We start from the raw sequence: 22,810 nt of genomic DNA on the forward strand, positions 1-22,810 counted from the left end.
TAGGTGTAAACAGAGGTGAGCTGAAAACAGAATAACCGTGGGGATTTTCAGATCAAGCCTGAGTGGCAGCTGGGGACAGGGCTGGAGCTGTGTGCTGCGGATGGCAGGTGTGTGTTTCAGAGCGGTCCCAACTCACTGTGTGTTGTCGTAGAGCCACCAATGACTAGCACATCGCATCGCCACTTAGAGACGCCATTTCCCCGTCCTGACCGTGGGAACAGAGTTGTGCCCGTGTCCCTGAGAACAAAAGGAGACAAGAGGCATGAATATTAACAGTAGTAATAATTAGCCCTTTCTCAGAGGGAAGGGAGTGTAAACCTTTTGTTGTGGAAGAAATATTTAGAAACTTGGTGCGTTGGCATGTTTCCAAATTCGATTTAGCTTTTTTTTTTTTTTTGTCCCACCCACCCCCCCCCCCGCCAAAGAATTCTGCAGGGTTTTTTTTTTTTTTTAATGCGAAAGAGAACATTTTAATGAATTAAAAATGAGTGGTCCAAAAACATCTGATAATGGGGACTTGAAATGTACGTCACTTAATATAGACAGCGTATATATACACTGCCAACATTTTCATCCTTACGTTTCTCTCTTTGGTGCTTTCACGTGAAGGGAACAAGGAAGCGACAACGGGCAAATGGCCTGGCTCAGGCAGGCCTAAGGACGGCACAGGGTTGTGTAGAAGGTGAAGCCCTGAATGTGATGGCTGTTACTTTATTCATCTTGTTACTCGGGGATTTGGTGAAGGCGAGGTGTGAGTGAAGCACTGGGACAAAAAGCCAGGAACCTCAGCCGTGATCTTGCAGCCTGGTTCAAAGGCTTATGTTATAGGTCCAGGGCTCTCGGACTTTGGAACTGGGAAATGTGGCCGTTGGGTGGTGGGGAGACCGAGGACGGAAAGCCCCCAGGGCCAAGCAGCGCTGCTCAGCTGGCCGACTGGCTTTTTGCCTGGAACTGTTTCTAGGGAATGTTGCTTGGCTGCCCAGTAGCCATTCTGTCCCTTCACCTCTCTTAAATGTGCCTAGGATTTAGCATGCTTTTCCGTTTCTTGGGTTTCCGTACTTGAGGAAAAACAGCAGGACGGGGAACAATTCCGTTGACTCAAGCCAAGCATCCTATTCTGTGTCCCAGCCACCCGTCATATTCCATGTCACTGGTTCATGGTGGGAAGCTGTGATGTAGGCCAGTCCAACGAGAATGAATTCAAAACTCATGCTCAGCCTCCACAAGAAATAAAAGGATAAATTAGACTTTATCAAAATAAGAAAGATGTCAGCTCTCCAACAGATACTATGGAATTAATGGAAAGACAAGTCACGTACTAGAAGAAATTACTTACAAATTGCACATCTGATTGAGGACTTGTATCTAAAATACACAAACCTCCTGGGGTGCCTGGGTAGCTCAGTCACTTAAGCGGCTGACTTCAGCTCGGGTCATGATCTCGAGGTTCGCATGTTCGAGCCCCACATCGGGCTCTGTGCGGACAGCTCGGAGCCTGGAGCCTGCTTCGGATTCTGTGTCTCCCCCACTCTCTGCCCCTCCCCCGCTCACGCTCTTGTCTCTGTCTCAAAAATAAATATTTTTAAAATATTAAAAAAATAAAATATACAAACCTCTGAAAACTCAGTAATAAGAAAGCAACACAATTAAAAAAAAACAAACTAGTGCCTTCAAAAATGCCAACATTATGAAAGGCAAAGACAGACTGAAAAACCGTTCCAGATTAAAAGAGACATGCCAGCTACCTGCAATGCATAATCTAGATCGGATTCTTGGCCAGAGGGAAATAGTTCTAAAGGACATTATTGGGACAGTGAGTGAAATTTGAATACGGATTATAGATTATAGCACTGTAATATACTGTTCTATATTATTACTTATGAAGAATTGTGAATCTAGATGAAGGGCGTACAGGAGGTCTTTGTACTATTCTTGCAACTTTGGAGCAAACTTGAAATTTTACCAAAATAAAATTACCCAAACAGGACAAAAGACTCAAGCTTAAAATATTAGGACAGAAGTGCCCTCCTTTCCGACGTATGTGGACAAGGAAGCAGGTAGCCACAAGTGCCCCTCGTAGCTATCCTCCAACTCGAGGACAAAGAAGGCACTGTAGATAGAAGAGTGGAAAGGCAGAAACTGGGCCCTGAAGAGCTGGACTGAATCGCTAAACCAACTGCCTTCAGCAGGTTTTGTTATATTTGCCAAGAGGTGCCGTTAAGGCAGTTGAGGTTGGCGTCTTAGTCATATTTTAGGGTCCTGATGAGCAAGAATGGACTGGGTCATCAGATAGGGTAGCGTCCTCCCATACCTCCTGGGAAGGTCTTTTTCCCCTGGAAACTTCTATCTGTGGATGATGGGTCAGTTGACCACATTTCAGCCAGTTCTCTTTGCTCCCTCCAAACTTTAGAGCTATCGAATTACTTAAAATCAATGAATATGGAGATATAGAGCTAATACTAACTTAGCTCGGGCCCCAGACCCTACCGCTGAAAAGCACAACGTTGCCCTGAAATAGCCAGATTTTTTTATATGTGTAAGTGAGACTCACAGAATCATCCCCTGACACTCCATTTTTGGTCTCACATTCTGTAGACATGGATGTCAGTCACGCTGCAGTTCTGTGGGAGAATTTTAGTCTAGGCTGAAATTATAAATGAGTAAGCCAGATGTGGACTCAGGGTAAATCAGTACTTTTGCATTTATTTTGTGTGGGCTGGAGACCCATTTCCTGCTTACATTACTTAAAACCCATATCCTGCTGCTCTGTAAAAACTGGCAGCTCGGTTGCCAATTAAAAAAAAAATAATGTTTACACCCACAGGAAAACTCTAGTTTCAACCCTCAAGGAACTTATCACCTTAATTAGATTTAAAAATATATAAATGAGAAGAAAATGGGATCATTATGCCCAAGTATACAAAAATAAATATATTTTCCTTCGAAGGAAATTGAAGGGGAAGGAATAAACGCTTGGAATAAAGAGACTTAGGGTCTGATAGAATATTTTTTAAGCTGAAACAGAAAGAAGCAGGAAAATATGAGAATCGGTAACCGGTTATACCAAGATATTCGCAACCGAAATGAACCCACGAATAATAGAGACTCCTAGAATGTTAGAACTGAAAAGGGATCTTAGAGATTGATTTTCACTCACCTCTCTCATTTGACATACAAGCACACTGGGACCCAGAAAGGTGAAACGGTTTTCCCAGCAATCCCCAACTGGCTCAAGACAGAACGAAGACTACAGTTCAAGCCTTTCCTCTTCTGGCCGTGCTTTCTCTGTGGTACCAAGCTGCATAAGATTTGCATGCAATTCTTGCCATAGGTCATGACGATTCATTAGTATGTGTCAGAACTCTTCGGGTGCAAGCGACAGAAAACTCAGCTCAAACTTGGCATAAGCTTAAAAAATCGGCACGTGCAATTGGACAGTCCGGAGTAACATGACTGCATGCAAGGGCTCGAGGTCGTTTTGGGGGCGTGGCTCCTCGTTGTCTCCCATAGATGGTTTTTTTTGTTTTTCGTTTTTTTTTTTTTTTTTTTTTTTTTTTTTTTTTTTACCATGTTGGTTTGGTTTTCTGGAAGATTTTACATATGGCTACTCAAGATGGCCACCAACCTGACAGAGAGGTGCGGGTCCCCATCATTTCATGAGTGCTCAGGAACTGGTTCTCATTGGCCTAACTTGGATCACGTGCCCTTGTATAACTGTCTCACCTTGGGGGTGATGGAGGGGTAGACTGCTGTAATTGGCTAGGTCTCAGTCATGTACCAATCTCAGGAGCCGGGCCTCGAGGTCTACCCCACCCAAACCACATGGGGCAGGAGTGTGGGAGGAAAGAATCCCTATGTAGCTAATCGGAAAGACCTGAGGCAAAAATTTACAATGTCCCCACCAAGGCCTATCCCGTCCCACGGTGCTGTTCCCGGTATTCTTTGTGCTGTTGAAGGAAAGAAAGAAACCTGAAAATCCTATTATAGTAATAGCTAACATAGGCAAGGTGTTTTCTGTTCGCCGGGGACTTCTTAACCATTTTTAATACTTTGTCCCATTCAAGCCGAACAATAGCCGTATGAGAAAGATGAGTTACAATCCCATTCTTCCCCTTTTTTTTAGGCAGATGTGGAAACTTAGGTGCAGAGAGGTTAATTAATTTAGAGTAACGCATTTAGTAAGGGCCAGTGCTGGGATTTGGATCCCGATAGTAATATATACTACATGCCATAAAAAGCAGCTTTTAAACCTCTGACTTCTCTTTTTGACTCGACTCTATTCCAAGTGGTTAATTAAACAATAATCACACTCCTTGTTGTATATTAGAGATGTACCCCCTAGAAAGTCGTGTGCAGGTTTAATTTTTATAGCCCAAATTTGGTTTTAAACGTATAAGGGGATTTACTAGTAAAAGAAATCCTTGGGTGTGGGGGGTCAGGAAAGCAGGATTATTTCTTCGCTCTTCTGTTCTGTAAGTGCTGGTGGGTATACCTTATATTTGCCGAGGGCTTTGTAAAGCTAAGGGAGTCTTTCTGCAGAGAAATAGCTATTTGTCAAAGCATGAGATTCGAAAGCGGTAGCAGCAAGTGAAAAAAATCGATTTTCAGCAGCATTCTGGAAGTGGTACAAAAATTTATGAAGAACTTGGGGAGGAGGCAAAGGAAGCAAAATGTCTCAAAGTTGAGTGATGAGCTTCTGCCGGTGGGGTGGGAGGCTTGAAATGATGTCCACAAAGGAAAGTATGTGGCCCTAAAATAAGAAATAAAAAAGAATGAATGAAGACGTAAAATGTGGGATCGTGAAAGAGATGTCCCGACAAGCTTATGATACAGATAAACCACTAATTGTCCATGATGGGGAAGGGGAAGATTTAAGACGATGCCACTGAGAGACTGTAGGAGTAGAGAAAGCCTGGCCATATGCATTTGGCCAGCTACAGGCATCCAAATGCATAGCTGAAATCCTTAAGCCAGGGGTCAGCAAACTCTCTGGCAAGGGTCAAATAGAAACTGTTTTTGGCCTTGTGGGCCATGTGATCTCTGTAGGAGCCCCAGAAAGTACATAAACAAAGATTGGTTGTGTTCCAATAAAACTTTATTTACAGGAACAGTAGAGAACTGGGTTTGGCCCAAAGGCCATACTTTGCCTACTTCCGCTTTAGGTGGCTCCCCCGGTGGTCCCATATGCCACTCTGGCTGCTCCATGAGCTCACGCTCAGCTCATCTCCCAGGGACAGTTGTTCCTCTCCTACCAATAGACACCCGCGGCCATGCGGCCGCCATCCTGGGCCATGCGGACCCGCGAGCCTCACGGCTCCATGTTTCTGTAGAGGCTGTGCCCTGGACTGGAGTTTTAGGAGCCAGCAGAAATGTCTTTTCTTCTGAGAAGACTCCCTGAGCCCTACCCCACATTCTACACAATTCATTCTGCCCCATATTTCTATAGAGCTTTGAACATGCCTCCGTGAACTGCCAACCTATTATAGTGTGATTCTTCGCACAGCATGGGCTCCCTAGCTTGATTATAACCTCCTAAAAGGCAAGGCAAGCATCATGTCTTCCTCACTTAGTAGCCCTGGAAGTTAGCATGATCGTTTGGTCAATGAAGTTAGATTACTGAAGTGATTAAGTGTGGTTTGCTTATCTATCTATCTATGTATTTATTTATTTAGATTGTAAGTAAGCTCTATGCCAAATGTGGGGCTTGAACTCATGACTCTGAGATCATGAGTCACATGCTCCACCAACTGAGCCATCCAGGTGTCCCGAAATGTGGCTATTTTAATTTTTTTAATTTTTTTAAGTTTATTTATTTCTTTTTGAGAGAGCACAAGCAGGGAAGGGACAAAAAGAGAGTGGAGACACAGAATCCAAAGCAGGCCCCATTCTCTGAGCTGTCAGCACAGAGCCCGGCTCAGGGCCAGAACCCACGAACCGTGAGATCATGACCTGAGCTGAAATCAGACATTCGACTGACTGAGCCACCCAGGTGTCCCCTAAATGTGGCTATTTTAAAAGACAACCAAATCTGACATCTCCCTAGCTTCACTTCCTGAAAAGTTGCCAGGCACAAAACAGTTCTGGGCATGCCTCTATTGAACTCGAAGGCACTCATTTCTCTGCTGCGGGCCCAGAACAAATTATTCAGCTTCTTTCGGCTTGTGTTTTCTACCTGAGTAAGAGAGCCTTTAGTGTTGACTGACAGCCTGGGCGTGATGTGAAAACCGATGCTTTTAATCCTGTTTAGACAACAGTGTTTCTACAATGAGCTTCCTCTTGTCAGTTCTCTCCCTGGAGGACATTAGATCTTCTCGTGGATTTGCTATGGAAAATGGTGGGCATCTTGTGTAACTGTGCATGGCAAAAGTCCAAAAGGGTGCAGAGGCTAACATGGGTAAGTGGTGGCATTTGGCGCTCACCTGGCCAGTCCTTGGCTGTCAGGTTGCTCACTGACAAAAAAGGGGGATCCAAGGATTAGCTAGAGATTGGGGTCAGGAGGCCAATAGGAAAATGGCAGATAAAAAGCAGATCAGAAGCAAGACTCATGTGCCATGATAAAGGGGAAGTTGTGGGCTGTGGATGCCTCTGACGTTTGCCCAGGTTTCCCTGGGTCTCTGGCCTTAGAGATGGGATGCCTTTGCCCCATGTATGTAACAGAAAAACCATGGAGGTTACTGTGGCTGTCACCCCCATTCTGTTTCTTTTCTTTCTGAAAATCACTGGCCATTAATTTATAAAGGAACCTCTTCAAATTGCCTTTGAACTTACGTTTATGTGGGCCGTGCTTTTGAGTGGTGGGCAAAACATGCCTTTGATTTTGTTTGAGAATGTGGTTTAGTGTTAATTTCACAGCATTTTTTTCCTCTGACAGTTGCCTAAGTATATTTGTAGAATAAAGCGATTGAATAATCTCTGAGTTTAGGAGTCCCTAAGTGCTCATTGACACCTTCTCATTTGGGGCATATTGAGCTTAAAAACAGCTTTTTATGAAGTCTCTAAATTCTGATTTATACTTGGACATGAATGTCCCCATGGGTCGATTGGATAGAATGAATATGCTTTGCACGGACACTTTGATACTTCCACGAGAGGTTTTTGTTGTTCTGTGTTTCATTTCCCCTTTACCGTTAAACTTACGTTAAAACAAACCTTTTGGATTAAAGGCACTTAACCTCAGTTAAAATCACTTTTGTTGATGCACAAATTATATCGATGTGCTCATTGGTTCTACGGCTGGATTTTACTGGCTTTATAACGAGGAAATTCGTATTGTAGGTTGCCTTGTGTACTTGGGAAATTGCATAAAAATCATCATCAGGGCACTTAGCGTCTTTCTAATTTTAGTTTATTTCTTCATTTGTTCCCATGTTATGTCCTAGCCTGTTACTGCGTTCCCAAGGTTCGGCATGATCTTTTTGTTCTTCTCAACAGAGAGGTGGCAGTAACTCCCACCTTTCCTTTCACCCCGCCACACACAAATCCCCAAAGAGCTCCCCAAAAGTAAATGAAAGGCTGGAAACTTTATATTTTTGTATCTAAAAATGTCACGGAAGCTGGAAAGTAAAAATGTGCTGTCCCTTTCCACTTGCCAAATGGTAAGGTTTTCCTGCATCTGTTTGGGAGTTTAAAAAAAAAAACAAAAACAAATTCCGTTTGGGCACTGGCAGCCCAGTGATGTCAGTGCCACTGTGGGACTTCAAGCCCATTAACACTCCGACTGCAAAGGAAGTATTAAAATTCCTTCAGCTTTACTAACACATTTCTCCCTGCAGCCTGTCTCCTGGTACAGGGGCGCTCAGCACATTCTCACCTTAGAAAAAGGAGAACTTTCCATGACACCATAGGACAGAGCAGAGCAAAGGAACAGAGGGCTTTGAAGGTAGCCTGAGCTGGGTTCCAATCTGACCCCACCCTCGAGCTGCCTCATCTTTGGCAAGAGGTATAATTTTGTCCTACGTGCAACTGACTGACTGCTGGCTGACGACACCGTGGGGCAGGCAACCTTGCTGGATTGTTTCGTGCATTGGACCTTATGAGGGTGGTGCATTTAGCACCCTGCTTGGCCCACGGCAGACCCTGAATAATGATAGCTGTTCTCTCGGGGTTCTTCTGCTGGTGGCACCCAGGCTCTGCTCTGGGCCCTGGTTGCTGCTGCCACTGTAATAACTTTTTACTGCTTTTTACTGTAATAACTACACAGCCCTGCTCCTCCTTCAGGAGAAAAGTGAAGGGCACAGGCTCTACTCGTTTTGAATTGTTTATGACGCCACAGTGTAGATATACAGCCCCAAATATTATGTCACAGCATTAAAAATCAAGCTTGTAAGCATAGTTTCTAAAATAAACACCCGCCTTCCTCTGCTACTGTAAACTGGGAGGCAGATGGCTCATTTGCCCGGAGATGCTGGGACGTGTGTAATCAGAGAACGGGATGGGATCCTGGTATCGTGGAACCCAACTCCATGGAGAAAGCCGAACTGGGGTGTTAGAAAGGGCGCCTGGGCCCCTCCTTGCGTCCGTCAGCTCAACGTGAGGCCATCGGGGTCTCCCGGGCAGTGTCCGGTTCGCCCCAGATCACCAGAGAAGCAAAGTCTCTTTCACTCCCTGCTTCCTCCTTTGTTTGCCCCTGTGGCACCTGCCATCTCTCCCCGACGTTTATTTGGGACCCTGTGGCCCACCCTTCCGGAGTCCATCTCACTTCACGCAACCAAATCTTACCCGCTGGCCTGTTCCTCAGCACCGCTTTAGCTGTTGGCCGTATGGCAGGAGGACTGCAGGGAACATGGGTGATAATATGACAGTTGATGGTCACAAAGCGCTTTACCGACGGCAAAGTCTCCCAGGACTTTGAGTCATCTCCTGTGGCAGGCAGGAAGGGACTAATGCTCGGGTCCTCGGTGTCCTGACGTTCGGAGACACGAAGAAACCTGCCTGCAGTCTCACTGGCGGCTTCAACCCGTGCGTCCTAAACCCAGCTCCTAGTATCTTTTCAACCACGCTTTGCTTCTCTACCAATGCAGTTCTTGTGCGCATTTAATGCTACACCGTTTCAGTACCTTCACCCCCTTGTGCTCCCAAATCACACTTTCGGGCATTTACGTGTGATTTAATTTAACGCATGTACTGGTTTAATACAGTATTTTCCCTAGAGTAAATGCTGCAGGCAGCGTCTGAAACCTAATTTCGGGGAGTACTAAACTTAGTACGCGGTAATATCAAATCGTACAGTGATAAAGTCATTCCCTTTTCAGTGGTCACCCCATCTATTTATTACTCATGGGAAAACCTCAGTTTGATGCCGGTCCATCCTTAATTAGTACCTCTTGAACGTTTGCTACTCCCTCTTTTTAATGGAGACAAGACAGGCAACCAGCCATCCTAACCTAGTTAGGACGAAGTGCTGTTTATTTCAGAGGAATGCAAGCTTTCTGAACGACCAGACGCTACATATCTTAAGCTCTGCAGACGATTCAGTGATTGTTGCAACTCTTTGACTCTCCCATTGCCGCATGAAAGCCTCATGAACGAGCATGGCTGTGTTCCGATTTATGTCAAACGATACTGCTGTCGTCTTTAGAGTCGTAATATAAAATTCTCTAAATTTTATTTAGGCCAAAAAAAAAAAATCAATTTAGAAAGAGTATAGTGGCCTCTAATGTGAGATATCATCAAGGTAGGACAGGAAGGGCAGAAGTTAGAGAAACTCTGGTTTTATCTGTTAGTTGGTCAGGTGTTCTTGCATCTTGACAGGAATAGAACAGATCCTGGGGGAGCCTCAGCCCCTTCCAGAGCCCCCTGTATTGCTACGGTTGTTGGTGAGTAGACCATTGACCTGCCTTTGTCTTGCTGAGGTCCCCTCTGCCCTTCCCCCATCCTGAGCTATGCACAACTCAAGGATGGGCCGCTGGGTCTTGCTTTTCTTGGATCCTCAGGGTTTAGTCCTGTCCTGATACAACAAAGGCCCAGTGAGCAGGTGGATCTGTCCTGGAGGGATTTCAAGGGTCAGGTGAACTTTGGAGGGGGAATACGAGGAACAGGGGAGACCTCAGACTGCACTGTTTACTCCCCCTTCTGAAGAGCAGCAACGTATTGTTGTGGCTTAAAACACAGACTTGATGGACAGCCTGGATTCTGATCCCAGCCCACTACTCACGTAGCTCTGTGATCTTGGGCAGGTTATTTAGCATCTCTGTGCCTCCGGTTCCTTGTCTGTAGCACCGAGATGATAATAGTACCTACCTCACGTGGGTATTGTAAGGAGTAAATGAATTAATATATAGTAGGAACCAAAGGCATTTCTTAGCCAAGTGTTAGCTCTTGTCCCTCTTCGTCCTGCTAGGATAACGACCCATTCTGGCCTCCAAAGATTGGATCATCAGTACCGTCTTAGTGACTATGCAGAACAGCTAATGTTCCTTCTGGCCCAGTGGTCCGTTTACTCAAGACCAAAGGTACTCCTAAAGTTGATGTTTGTCCTTGGGGCTCAGGCCTGACACCCACAAACCAAAGTGTCACTTCAGCCAGAGGTGACCCTGGGATTCGTGGCCTTTCATCACTTACAGAATCCATTCCAAGTGTATCTGTGGGCAGGGCCCTGCACAGCTGGCTCAGCCTGCCCCAGCCTGCCCAGGACACTGACCTCCTGTTATGCTTCTCCAAACTCCCCCCGCCCCACAGTAGTCACCACTGACTACTCGGCATGCCTTTCGTGTGATGGAGCCTCAGGGTGTGCCTGCTGCCCTCTCTGCCTGTGATGGCCGTCCCCGGCTTTCGCTGTTGCCCATCTTTCAAGCCACCGTACTCCCAAATACGCGTGCATGTTTCTCTAACAACAGGAAGCAGGTGTGGGTCAGTCTTACCTCTCTACAGTGTGACATGTTAGTGACCCCTCTGTTGGGTGTTGGGTGACTTCAAAAGTCAGACTTGTTTTTGAGTCCAGGAAGTAGGTAGGGGTGTGTGTGTGTGTGTGTGTGTGTGTGTGAGAGAGAGAGAGAGAGAGAGAGAGAGAGAGATTGAGAGAGAGAACATACACAAGTGTTCTCTGCACTGGCTATAAGCATCTTGAGGGCAGGCACAGAGTGTCTTTCCTATCTGAGTCTGCAACCAAAAGCCCAGTGCTTTGTACTTAGTAGATATTTCTGGAGTGAACTGGAGGTAAAGAGAAATTGAAGAGTAGAGATTCTGACTCAGGAACTTTCATCTGATCTTTCTAAGAATTACAGATTTGAATTCAGCCCCACTGACATAATGAGCCCATTTTTACATTTTCCCTTTTGTGTCCTTCCTTAACTTGCACCATACCAATTCTAGCATATTATCCCTTGCATAAAAGGAAGCCTCACCCTTGTCTAGTTCCGTGGTGGACGTAGCCAGATGGAGCTTGTCACTACGTCCTAACAGGGAAGACCTGCTGTCTCTCAAAGCTGTACACACACACCATATTTCAACAAATCTATAATTTGTTCAAGCGCACTATTATTTTATGTGCCACTAAAAACAAAACAGCAGGAATTAAACAAGGACATGCCAAAGATTGTGAGACAGGTGGCGATTGCAGAGAGGGAGCGAGGGAGAAACCAGATACCAGCGCTGTAAGAAAAGGAAGCATCTCACATTCTAGGCTGGAAATATTCTATGTTTCCATCTTGAGCTGTGTTTCATTCTGCTTTAAATAGACGTTGATAAAACCTCAGTGCCCAAAGACAATCCCCAGCACAGAGTTGACTGAATAAATATGCAAGTGCTTCTAAAATAGCTGGCAGAGAGCCCTTTGTTTGGAAACAAATGTCTCCGTTGAAAATAGCAACCCGAAATTTCCCCGCAGTCCCTGTGTTCCGGGGCGATGAACATGGCCCTTTAAGTACCTTCTCCCAGTGATAGCAATTCTCTGGAGGGTGGCTACCTAAATTGCTCGATAAATCCGTGCATAGAGTACAGTCTGAATTTGCTCTTCCTCGAGTGGGATTGAGCACTTAAACCGGTTCCTTCTCCCTCTGCCATCGAAAAATATTAACTCTCACCGCTAGGTTATTTCTCTCATCCGTCTCCCTTTAAAGCTGGAAAACAAAGAGTTGAGCAATTATCCGATGAACTAGATTAATGGAGACAGGCATCTTTTTAGTACTGGGACCAAGGAGAGTCAACACCCTATTTCGTCATGAGAAAGAATGTTTGTGTCCCGAATTCACACTTGACTGTTCTAGGACTTCATTTCACCAACATAAAAATACCTACGTGGCCTTTAAAAATTTCTGTTTGATTTGCAAAATACTTTTAGGACAGAAATGTTCTGTTTTGATGCTGGAGAATACAAGTCCTCCATTTTTCTTTGCTTGTTTTGGGGGTTGGGGTGTTTTATGACATTACTTGGTCAGGCTTATGAAACAGTGTTTTGGTTCAGCAACGTTGTTTAAATCTGTTTTAAAATAGCACTAAGGATTTCCACTGGCCTTTCAAAATGGACCCACTTAGGAGCCAGTCATATGATACAGCTCTTCCAAAGGGAAAGATAAAAGTTGCTTCTAGTAAACTCTGTCGACTCAGGGGATTTAATGAGGACAGGAAGAGAATCCAGTGCAAAATGTAATGAGTGAAGGAATCCCAGTTTGTGTCCTGCAAGTGACAGAACAAAGCGCTTGAGCAGTTTTAAACCGAATGGAAACTTGGCTGAGGTGCCCTTGGACTTTGAGCTCTCAGAAATCTGAAAATATGCAGGCCCAGAATGTACTCCCCGCCGCCATCCTCCCCCCCCCCCCCCCCCCCCCCCCGCAGTGGATGTGGCCCAGTGAGTTGTTTCTGGAAGAGAGACATCAGGACTTCCTCCTGCCTCCTGGGGCTGAGCAAACTCTTGGAGATGGCTTTCCCCACATTCCCCAGGATGATGACGGGATCCAGGTGTACAGAATGCAGACCCATTTTGTTTTTGCAAATAGTGCCTTTTTCACGGCTCTGTGTTCCCGAAATGGTAGAGGTACATCCAGGAAATCGAAATGTGGTGCTTTACTCCGCCAGAAGGTCTGACATGAAAAGGACTGACAACACCAAGTGTTGGTGAGATGTGAAGCAAGTGGAACTCTCAGATGTGGCTGGTGAAAGTATAAATCGAGCCAGAGTTTGGCAGTGTCTCCTAAAGCGAAACATATCTGGGTGACTCAGTGATGCTAGTCCTGGGAACATCTTCAAAAGAAATGAGCGCACAGACCCACCGAAAGATCTATACAAGAATGTTCACAGCAGCTTACCCATAATAGCCCAAAGCTGGAAACAAGCCACATATCCATCAGCAGTAGAATGTGGAAATAAATTGCGACATATTCAAATAATGGATACGCCTAGCTGTTAATAAAAAAAGGAGCTAACTACTGGTAAATGTGGACAGCGTAGATGAATCTCATAAACGTAACGTTGACTTAAAAAGACTCAGAATAAAAGAGAACATTCTTTACAATTTCGTTTGTATAAATATTAAAAAAGGGGGCGCCTTGGTGGTTCAGTCGGTTAAGCCTCGGCTCAGGTAATGATCTCACGGGTTCGTGAGCTCAAGCCCCACATGGGGTTCTGTGCTGTCAGCTCAGAGCCAGCTTCGGATCCTCGGTGCCCGTATTTCTGCACCTCCCCCCCCCCCCCGCCACTCTGAAAATACACAAACGTTAAAAAAATTCTTTTTAAAAAGGTTAAAAATGAGCAAAACTAATGTCCGTGATAGAGGTGAGTGCAGTGGTTACTCTTGGGTCTTGAAAGGCATACCAGGGAGGCTTGTGGAGTGCTGGGCACTCTAATCCTTAACTGGTATATACTTAGCTACGTGTGTAACGTTTTACCTCAGTCAAAAGGAAAAAAAAGATGGAAACGCGGAAGGAATGTTGGAGAGGGCCACGCCATCCTGTGCATGAAGAAATTGTGTTATCCCCGATGAGAAGCATAACATCCTCTCATTAAAAGAATCCTCCTCCCTTTCAACACATTAAAATATCTTCTGAAAGTGTGTTGACCTTTCTGCCTCTGCCTTTTCATTTCATTTGGGACCTTTTTCACTTGCAGCTTTGAATGTGTAAGGAGCGCCAGAGATGGGATATTATCCCTGATTTACTCTGAGTTCTCCAAGGATGGTTATGTAATACCTGTAATCCCATCGACTCACCTAAAGAGCTTTTTCCCTTTGGTGCCCTGAACTGCATGCACAGTAATAGCCCAGGGATCCTTTTACAGCTTGTTGTGTTTGGGAAAGCTATTTCAGCCATCAGCTCATAAAGGGCTTTTAAAAAAGATGAGTATTGTTATTTTTAAATGTTAAATTATCAGAAGTGTCAGTAAATCCCACTCAGGTATGTAGGATGAGCAAAGTTGATTTATGAGCTTGGGTAGCGACTAGTTCAATAATTAGCTGACTGTCCTTTTTTCCCATAATTTGAAAAAATCAAAATAAGGTGTCTTTTCATGTGGATTCATTTTAAAGGCAAATGGGAACTTGAGTAGGTGATCAAATTGAGACTGCTTTAGAAAAGTTAACCCGAAGGTTTGACTGATAGCATAGGCAACATGCTTTTTTTTTGTTTAACAACCATCAGAGTAATTTCTCTGTGAGATCGTTCCCGTGCAAAGAAACAGGTTTAGATTTACAGAAAGCCTATCTTAATTTCCTTGTCCTTTTATTACTTTTTAAAAAGTGTTTAATATATACCGACAGCAGAAAAGAAAGCCGTAAAAACGGCACATCCTTTCCTAATACCCATTGGCAGTTGAACAATTAATTCCGCTTCTGAAGTGTAGACATAAAGACATAGGTTTGGTGGGGTGGTGTGTTAGAGCTAAGTTAGGATAAAGAATATGACTTTAAACCTATCAAAACTAATGGAAGTGGCCTTTCTGTAAGTAGATAAGTATAAACAAACTCCACCCCTTTTTATGGAGATTTCTCTCTCAGTGCCATCTCTGAAGAATGCAGGGGAGTGTTAAAAAAGATTACGACTGAGGCACCTGGGTGGCTCAGTCGGTGAAGCGTCCTAAGCATCCGACTCGGTTTCTGCTCAGGTCATGATCTCACACTTGCTGAGATCCAGCTCCCCATTGGGCTCTGCACTGACAGCACTGAGCTTCCTTGGGATCCTCTCTCTCTCTCTCTCCCTCTCTCTGCCCCTCCCCACTCACCTTTGCTCTCTCTAAATAAATAAACTGGAAAAAAAAAAAAAAAAAAAGATCACAACTCTACAATAAGACGACCCAATTAAAAAGCGGACAATGGATTTGAAAAGACATTTTACCACAAAAGATACAGAGATGGTCAGTAAGCATGTGAAATGACGCTCAGCATCTTTAGTCGTGGGGAAAATACAAATCACAACCACGATGCCCTATCACTTCACACCCACATCAGAAGGACGATAACAGATGTTGGCACAGATAAACAGAAATTTGAACCCTTCCACGCATAAAATGATGGCAAAATGGTGACGCTACTTGGGAAAAGAGTTTGGCATTTCCTCAAGGAATTAAGCATAGAGCTTACTATATATAGCCCATCAGTTCTACTCATATGTGTACCCAGGAGAAAGGAAAACATGTGTCCACTCAAAAACTTGACAGGAATGTTCATAGCAGCGTTATTCATAACAGCCAAAAAGGAGAAACAATCAAAATGTCCATTCATTAATGAAGAGACCAATGGAGGGTAGTATAACCCATGCAGTGGAATACTCAACCATAAGACGGAATGAGGTACTGATACATGGTACAATATAGATGACCCTGGAAGACGTCATGCTGAGTGAGAGAAGCCAGGCACATGAGGCTACCTACTGTATGAATTCACCTATATCCAATGTTCAGAATAGGCAAATTTACAGGCATGAGAAGTATATTAATAGTTGCCAGAGGCTGGAGATCGTGGGGAATGGGAGGTGACTGCTAATGAGTTTCTTTTGAGGGAGATAGTCTTACAACTTCATGAATATATTAAAAACCACTGAATTTCACACTTTTAAAAGTGTGAGCTCTATGGCATGTGAATTATATCTTAATTAAAAAAACAACAACCATAGCACTAAAAACAAAATGGTTAGGCTAATTGACTTAAGGGAAAAGAGGAGAATGACCTTTGGAGTCAGATGAGGTTAGACGAGGGTCGCATATGGTTCTGGTGTTCTTGGTGGAGCAAAACAGGGATGAAGTCCGTGGCAGGATTCTCGGTGTCTACAAGATGAGAATGTCCTCATTATTCAGAAGAATCACATATTTTCCAGACACTGATGTTGGAGATGAATGTCTCCTGTGAGTCCTTATAAAGAGAGTACTGGGAGATGTCATTTAGGATGTCCTTGACATTTTTCGTTGCTCTTCCTTAGGACATCCTTCCATGTAGTGAAATCTCATCTGTTTTGCAAATTGGAATAAAAAGAGTTTAGAAAAGCAAGACAATCTTTATGACCATAGACTCCAAAAGAGATAATTATGGACGTGAAATTGAAGAGTCAGTAAAGATTGCCACCTCAAAACAAGGGTTGGCTCTCCTCTTTGTTCCACTTCAAATTTTATCATTTAAAAGCTCTCTCGTTGGGGTGCCTGGGTAGCTCAGTTGGTTGAGCATCTGACTTTGGCTCAGGTCATGATCTCATGGCTCGTGGGTTTGAGCCCCGCGTTGGGCTCTGTGCTGACAGCTCAGAGCCTGGAGCCTGCTTCGGATTCTCTCTCTCCCGCTCCCTCTCTCCCCCCACTCCCCCACATGTGCATGCACACTCGCTCACTCTCTCAAAAATAAATTTAAAAAATTTATAAAAGCTCTCTCCATCAGATATTGCCGTTCTGGGTATCTTCCCAGTTTTCTGTTTGATCTTCCCTTTTAAGGCAAAAAAATAAACATTTTAGAGTATTTTTCTCTTTATTAAGGTATAATCTACACATCTTAATGGTATGGACTTTAAACAAACTGTTTAATAAGTTTTGATAAAGGTATATACATCCTTCTAACCACCTTTCAAGTCAAGATACTAGAAAGAGACTAAAGATTGGGTTGGGGGATAGCTCAGGGTTAGAGCATTTGACCGCAGAAAGAGACTAAGGGAATTTTCTGGGTTTGGAACATCCCGTATCTTGATTTTGGTGGTGGTTACGCTTTAAGGTAAACTGTTCTGATGTCTTTCACCAGAGATTAGTTTTACCTGTTGAACTTTATATGCGTTGAATCATACAGTTTGCACTCTCTTGTGTCCCATGTCTTTCCTTCAATATTTGTTTGTAGGCATTTTTGATACTGGTGCTAGTTTCAGTTGTTTGCTCCTTATTTTGTGTAGTAATATTCCTTTCGATAGATGTGAGTTCTCAGTCCATCTCAAACAGTAGAAGTTTGGGCTGTTTCCATTTTGGACCTATTGTAATTGAAACTGTCACGAAGATCCTTGTATATGCTTTGTGGGGGACACAGACCCTTACCTCTCGTAAGTACGTACAGAGGAGTCGAGTTACTGGGTCATTGGGGCACGTGTGCTTAATTTTATAAAAAATGGCCAGCTTTCCAAAGTGGTTGTACCCACCATTTATACTCCATCAGCAGTGTATGTGAATTCCTGGTGTTCCGTGCCCTTGCCAAACCTTGGTATTTCAGTCTTTTCAATTCTGATACCATACTGGATATGAAACAATATCTCATTGTGGTTCTAGTTTGAATTTTCCTAATGACTGATGATATTGCATTGCTTTTTAATTTAGCAAAAGCTCAATCTCTTGTTAAATTAGAAAATATAAAACAAAACTATGCATGTTTTGATGCATGTTTGATCTCATTTGTAGAAACAAAGCTTGGAAGATATAGCTCAGTGTGTTACAAAGCTATTGTTATTATTTTTTTTTTTTTAGCTTATCTGTGTTTTTATTTAACCTCTGTGCACATTTGTTGGTTGTGTGACAAAGTAGAAAAGCTATTTTTTTTTAAAGAGGTGAACCTTTAGAGCGGTCGAGGTGGAACTTCTGTTTTCCTAACTGTCTAGCACTTTAGGCTAAGTAACATTGGGTATTGACAATGCTTTAGATAGAAAATGGTTGAGAAAATAGATGCCAATACTGTTTTGCATTTGTCTGTCTTTTGCCCGGGGAAGAACAAATCCATTCCTATACATTTAGACGGCTTGATTTCTGAGGATAACATCCATTTTTACCTGAATTTAATAGACCATAAATCAGGGGTCAGCAAACTTAAGCCTGTAAGCCAAGTCTGGCCCGCCGCCTGTTTTTATCAATAAAATTTTATCGGAATACAGCTGCGTACATTCATTTGCATATTATCTACAGCTGTTTCCCTGCTATAACGGCAGAATTGAGTAGTTGGGATAGAGATCATACAGACTGCAAAATCTAAGATATTTACTGTCTGGCCCTTGTCAGAAGGAGCTTGCCAACCCCTGCCATGATCCATTCACCGTCTTTAAATTTTCTATTTTTAAAAAATTTTTTATCCATTTATTTATTTTTGATAGACAGAGAGAGACAGAGATCAAGTGGGGGAGGAGCAGAGAGAGAAGGAGACCCAGAATCCAAAACAGGCTCCAGGCTCCGAGCTGTCAGCACAGAGCCCGACGCGGGGCTCGAACTCACAAACTGCGAGATCATGACCTGAGCCGAAGTTGATGCTTAACCAACTGAGCCACCCAGGCGCTCCAAAATTTTCTATTTTAATTCAAGCACTGGTTATGAGAGTTCATGGCAAACATATGTGCAGGTTATAACTGCATCTTCATTTCTGTCCAGTTCATATAAGCTACAAGTGGTTATGTGCCTTACAACCTTATCTCGATAATTCAGTAGAGACCGCATCTCATTTCAACTTTGGGCCGAAAATTCATAAATAAATCCTTTCCCAGCACCACCCCCAAATCCTTTCATGTTAGATGCAGGAAAATTAAAAGGATTTGCTTCCCTGTGGGAATGCGTCTAACTATATAAAGCCATCTTTCTTTCTTAAACACACACGAGAGCTTAAACATCTAACCGATAACTCTTTTTAAGGTCAAGTAAGTAGTGACTGAATAAATGAGCTTGGCTTTCGTGCCTAGAAATTGTCTCTGAAAGCAGATCTAGAAGGAGAGAGAGAAATGTGAGCGGTGGCATCAGAGTAGAGACAGGTAACATCCCAGGATGACTTCTCTTTGTCTAAATGGTTACATGTTACATTAAACCTCATACATTATATATAGCGAAATGCTTTAACGTTTGCATCCACTCATGACAAACCTATTACTCTCCGCCAGCACCTTTTAGAAACTACCAAAGAGGAACTTAAATACACTCAATAAACTAGCATTATGTCCTGGTCCATTGTAAAGATGGACCCCAGGCAGAAGGACAGCCAGCTGCCTTTGTTTTATAACTTGTAATCTGTAGCTATGCATTCCTGTCCTTTCCACTAGATATCTAAGGACTTTGTGAGAATGAAATATCAAGAGTATGGAAAAGCTCTGAAAGTACTTTGAATCAAAATGCTTGAGAAACAGCAGACGTAATTGTGGCTAATTTTATTGGCCCACGGCTACAGAGGAATTCCCTCGTCAGAGGGCAGAACCGTACTTCTCTCTTGAAATCCCATCACCCAGGACTTCCCATGTGCTCAGTGCAGAGCCCATCCCCCATGGGAAAATGGACTCTGTGCAGATTTTTGTCCCAGTAGAACTCCCTCCACCTACTTAGCATTCCAGCTTGGCTCATCTAAAACAGACAACCATCTTTCCTAGAGTTTCTTCCTAGAATCTAATTATATGAAACGGGGGGGTGTGCTGAACATGGCCTCACATCTGAAATCATCACAGAGGTTTCTACTTCAAGGGTGAATCAACACGTGCACTCTGCTGCTGCAGGGAGCTGACAGCTTCTAAGTTATTCCTGGTGCCTCTAACAGTTTCTAGCACGTTAAAACGAGCAAGTGAGCAAGCAAACAAACAAACGAGAAAAGGGTTTTAGTTCTGCTGGGCTAACTCGTTAATAAATGGAGAAGAGATCAGCACACTGGGCATAAATCTACCCTCCGCAACCTGCTTCAATCACGGTCTGTTAAAAAGCAGTACACTTAGAAATCCAAAGGTGAGACCTGGGGCGTAGGCATGCCCCTAGCTAGCTGGGTGGCCGCATGCAAGTTACTCACCTATCTGAGCATCCTTACATCTGTAACTGATGTCTCTGTACATCTGTAACTCTGTAGCTGAACATCTGTAACTTGGGCACTGGGGCAGTGATTGGTAGGATCCTTTCCAGACATCGCCCCATCTGAGACAGAAGACTGTAACATCCCTTTCATTAGAATCGGTAAGACCTCTTCACTGAAAACCATATTTACTTCCAGGACACAATTACAGTGAAACCTAATTCATGCTGTGCCTTGCTCCCAATAAAATAGACAATTGTCAAGTGGTTTTGGAACATATGATGTACCAAGATTGACTTGGCTTGCTGCCTTTTCTTCACGTGTCACCTCTTTCTGTGGGGATTTCTATGTATGTATGTATGTATGTATGTATGTATTTAAGTTTATTTATGTTGAGAGAGAAGGCGAGCAGGGGAGGGGCAGAGAGAGACAGGGAGGGAGAATCCCAAGCAGGCTCCTCACTGTCAGCATGGAGCCCGATGTGGGGCTCAAACCCACGAACTGTGAGATCAGGTTCTGAGCCGAAATCTGGAGTCGGACTCTTAACCGACTGAGTGACTCAGGCGCCCCTGTGAGGGTTTCTGTCGTGAAACATTCCTGTCGTGAGCTGCTATGCAAGAGTAACGCCATGTTAGAGATGAAATACCTGAGACCAGAAAGGTTAATTGCCTTGCCCAAGATAACATATAATACAAAATAAGTGGAAGTGGTCAAGAGGCGGAGTTACAGGCTTGACATGGGAGCCCAGAGAAGTGAAGTCGTAATTATGCACTCTACAGTTTTAGGGATTCAGCATGAATACGTAGATTTAAAAATCCCTGAGAAGATTTGTGTTTGCTCTGTCCTGAGGCTCTCTAGACAGTTGGGAAGGCACAAGCTAAGAGAATGGGTGTAGACAACCTCTGAGGAGGCATGGAGGGCCAGACATATCCGTGGGTGGGAGGCAGTGTGCCCCCCCCCCCCCCCAGTCCCAGGCAAAGCCCACTGCATCGCTGGCTTCCCATCCTTGATTTTGAAGGGTTCTACACTTAGCGGTGAGATTTTCTTTGTAATTCCACAAAAGTAAGGTCTCTCAGGGAAAGGTGGCAGATTCAGTCACTTTTTTTTTTTTAATGTTTTATTTATTTTTGAGACAGAGAGAGACAGAGCATGAACGGGGGAGGGTCAGAGAGAGAGGGAGACGCAGAATCCGAAGCAGGCTCCAGGCTCTGAGCTGTCAGCACAGAGCCCGACACGGGGCTCGAACTCATGGACCGTGAGATCATGACCTGAACCAACTGAGCCACCCAGGCGCCCCTCAATCACTTTTTTAGAGGAAGTAAGTGCTGACTCCTGTTTTGTGAGCACATTTGGAAGAGGGAGTAAAGAAGAAAGAAGGTTTGGGGCACCTTGGACGAGGAGCAAAGATGGAAAACACTGGGGAGGTCTGGCCCAGGATCAACCATGGCAGGAAATTTGGTGTGGAAGCCCGGCTCTGGGGAAGTGAGAGGTCTCCAGAGCCTCACAGAGCCCCCCAGCATCCCCATTCCTGAGGTGCCTCTGTCCTGCCCTCCACGCCCATGTCTGTAGTAAACCTAGGGCGGTTTGGGTATTATGAGTTATGGCGCCACATTCTTGGCTCATGGTTCTGTCCGCTGAGCAGGAGACCCAGGTTGGCTGGTCTCCAAGAGTCCATCCAGTCATGGCCTCCATGGGCACTGGATAAGGAACCGACAAATATGTGATCAGAATCCAGTTTAAATGATCCACATCTTGGGGTGCCTGGGTGGCTCACTTGGTTAAGTGTCTGACTCTTGGTTTTGGCTCAGGTCACGATCTCGTGGTTTCATGGGTTTGAGCACCTCATCAGGCTCTGCACTGGCAAAACAGACCCTGCTTAGTTAGGATTCTCTCTGTCCTCCCCTCTTTCTGCCACTTGCACTGTCTCTGTCTCTCTCAAATAAACTTAAAAAAAAGTCAACATCTTTATGGCACTATCTAGAAAGTTCTGTTGGTCACCATACCGCAGCTTTAACACATGGAAGTAGTTCATTGAGTGACAACTTTGCTCAAAAACCCAGCGCCCAGCCTATTGTGGTGTCGCAATAAACATGTACCTGAACGTTTTGAAAATATCTCTGGTTTCCAATAAGTTCTGCTGACTCAATCAGAAGCATTTTCTCTTTCCATGTGAATAGTTGAGGGATGTCTGCCCAGGAGAATGGTTTCCCACCCTTGTTTCTACTTGATTTCTAACCTTTGATTTCCTGTTGGAGGACAAATCAAATCCTTCTAAAGAGGAAGACTTTTTTTCAGAGACACGGTTGAGGTAGGACAGTCACTGTTTAAGGGAGGAGTGGGGTGAGGTTTTACAAAGTGAATGGTCCTTAACATGATCAATCCCCACCTTCAAGTAGTGGGATCTTGGCAGGTATCGTGTGAAGCAAGCAAGGGAACTATTGAAAAATCCTGTAAGACTCAGGAAAAAGCTTACCTGTCACTTTCTTTGAATAAAAAAATCCGTCCTTGCTCACACTTTCTGAATTAAAAGGGGAAAAAGAATAACCATAAAACTTCCCGCCATGATTTTTACACTCTCCCTCTTTCACAGGACCCATCGGTAACGTTGCATATTTTTAAAAAGGGGCCATTTTTAGCAAGAGAAATAGGAGGGAAAAAAAAGTCTCTCGGTCCCATTCCCGTGTAAAG

General features: G+C 44.0%; 1 protein-coding gene across 12 annotated transcripts in view; it reads left to right on the forward strand.

Annotated features, from left to right (window-relative positions):
* Positions 1-22,810, forward strand: part of RARB (retinoic acid receptor beta) — a 747,871-nt gene that overhangs the window by 645,638 nt on the left and 79,423 nt on the right. The window lies entirely within an intron of this gene.

The sequence above is a fragment of the Acinonyx jubatus genome, chromosome C2 (assembly GCF_027475565.1).
Source record: "Acinonyx jubatus isolate Ajub_Pintada_27869175 chromosome C2, VMU_Ajub_asm_v1.0, whole genome shotgun sequence".
NCBI lineage: Eukaryota > Metazoa > Chordata > Mammalia > Carnivora > Felidae > Acinonyx > Acinonyx jubatus.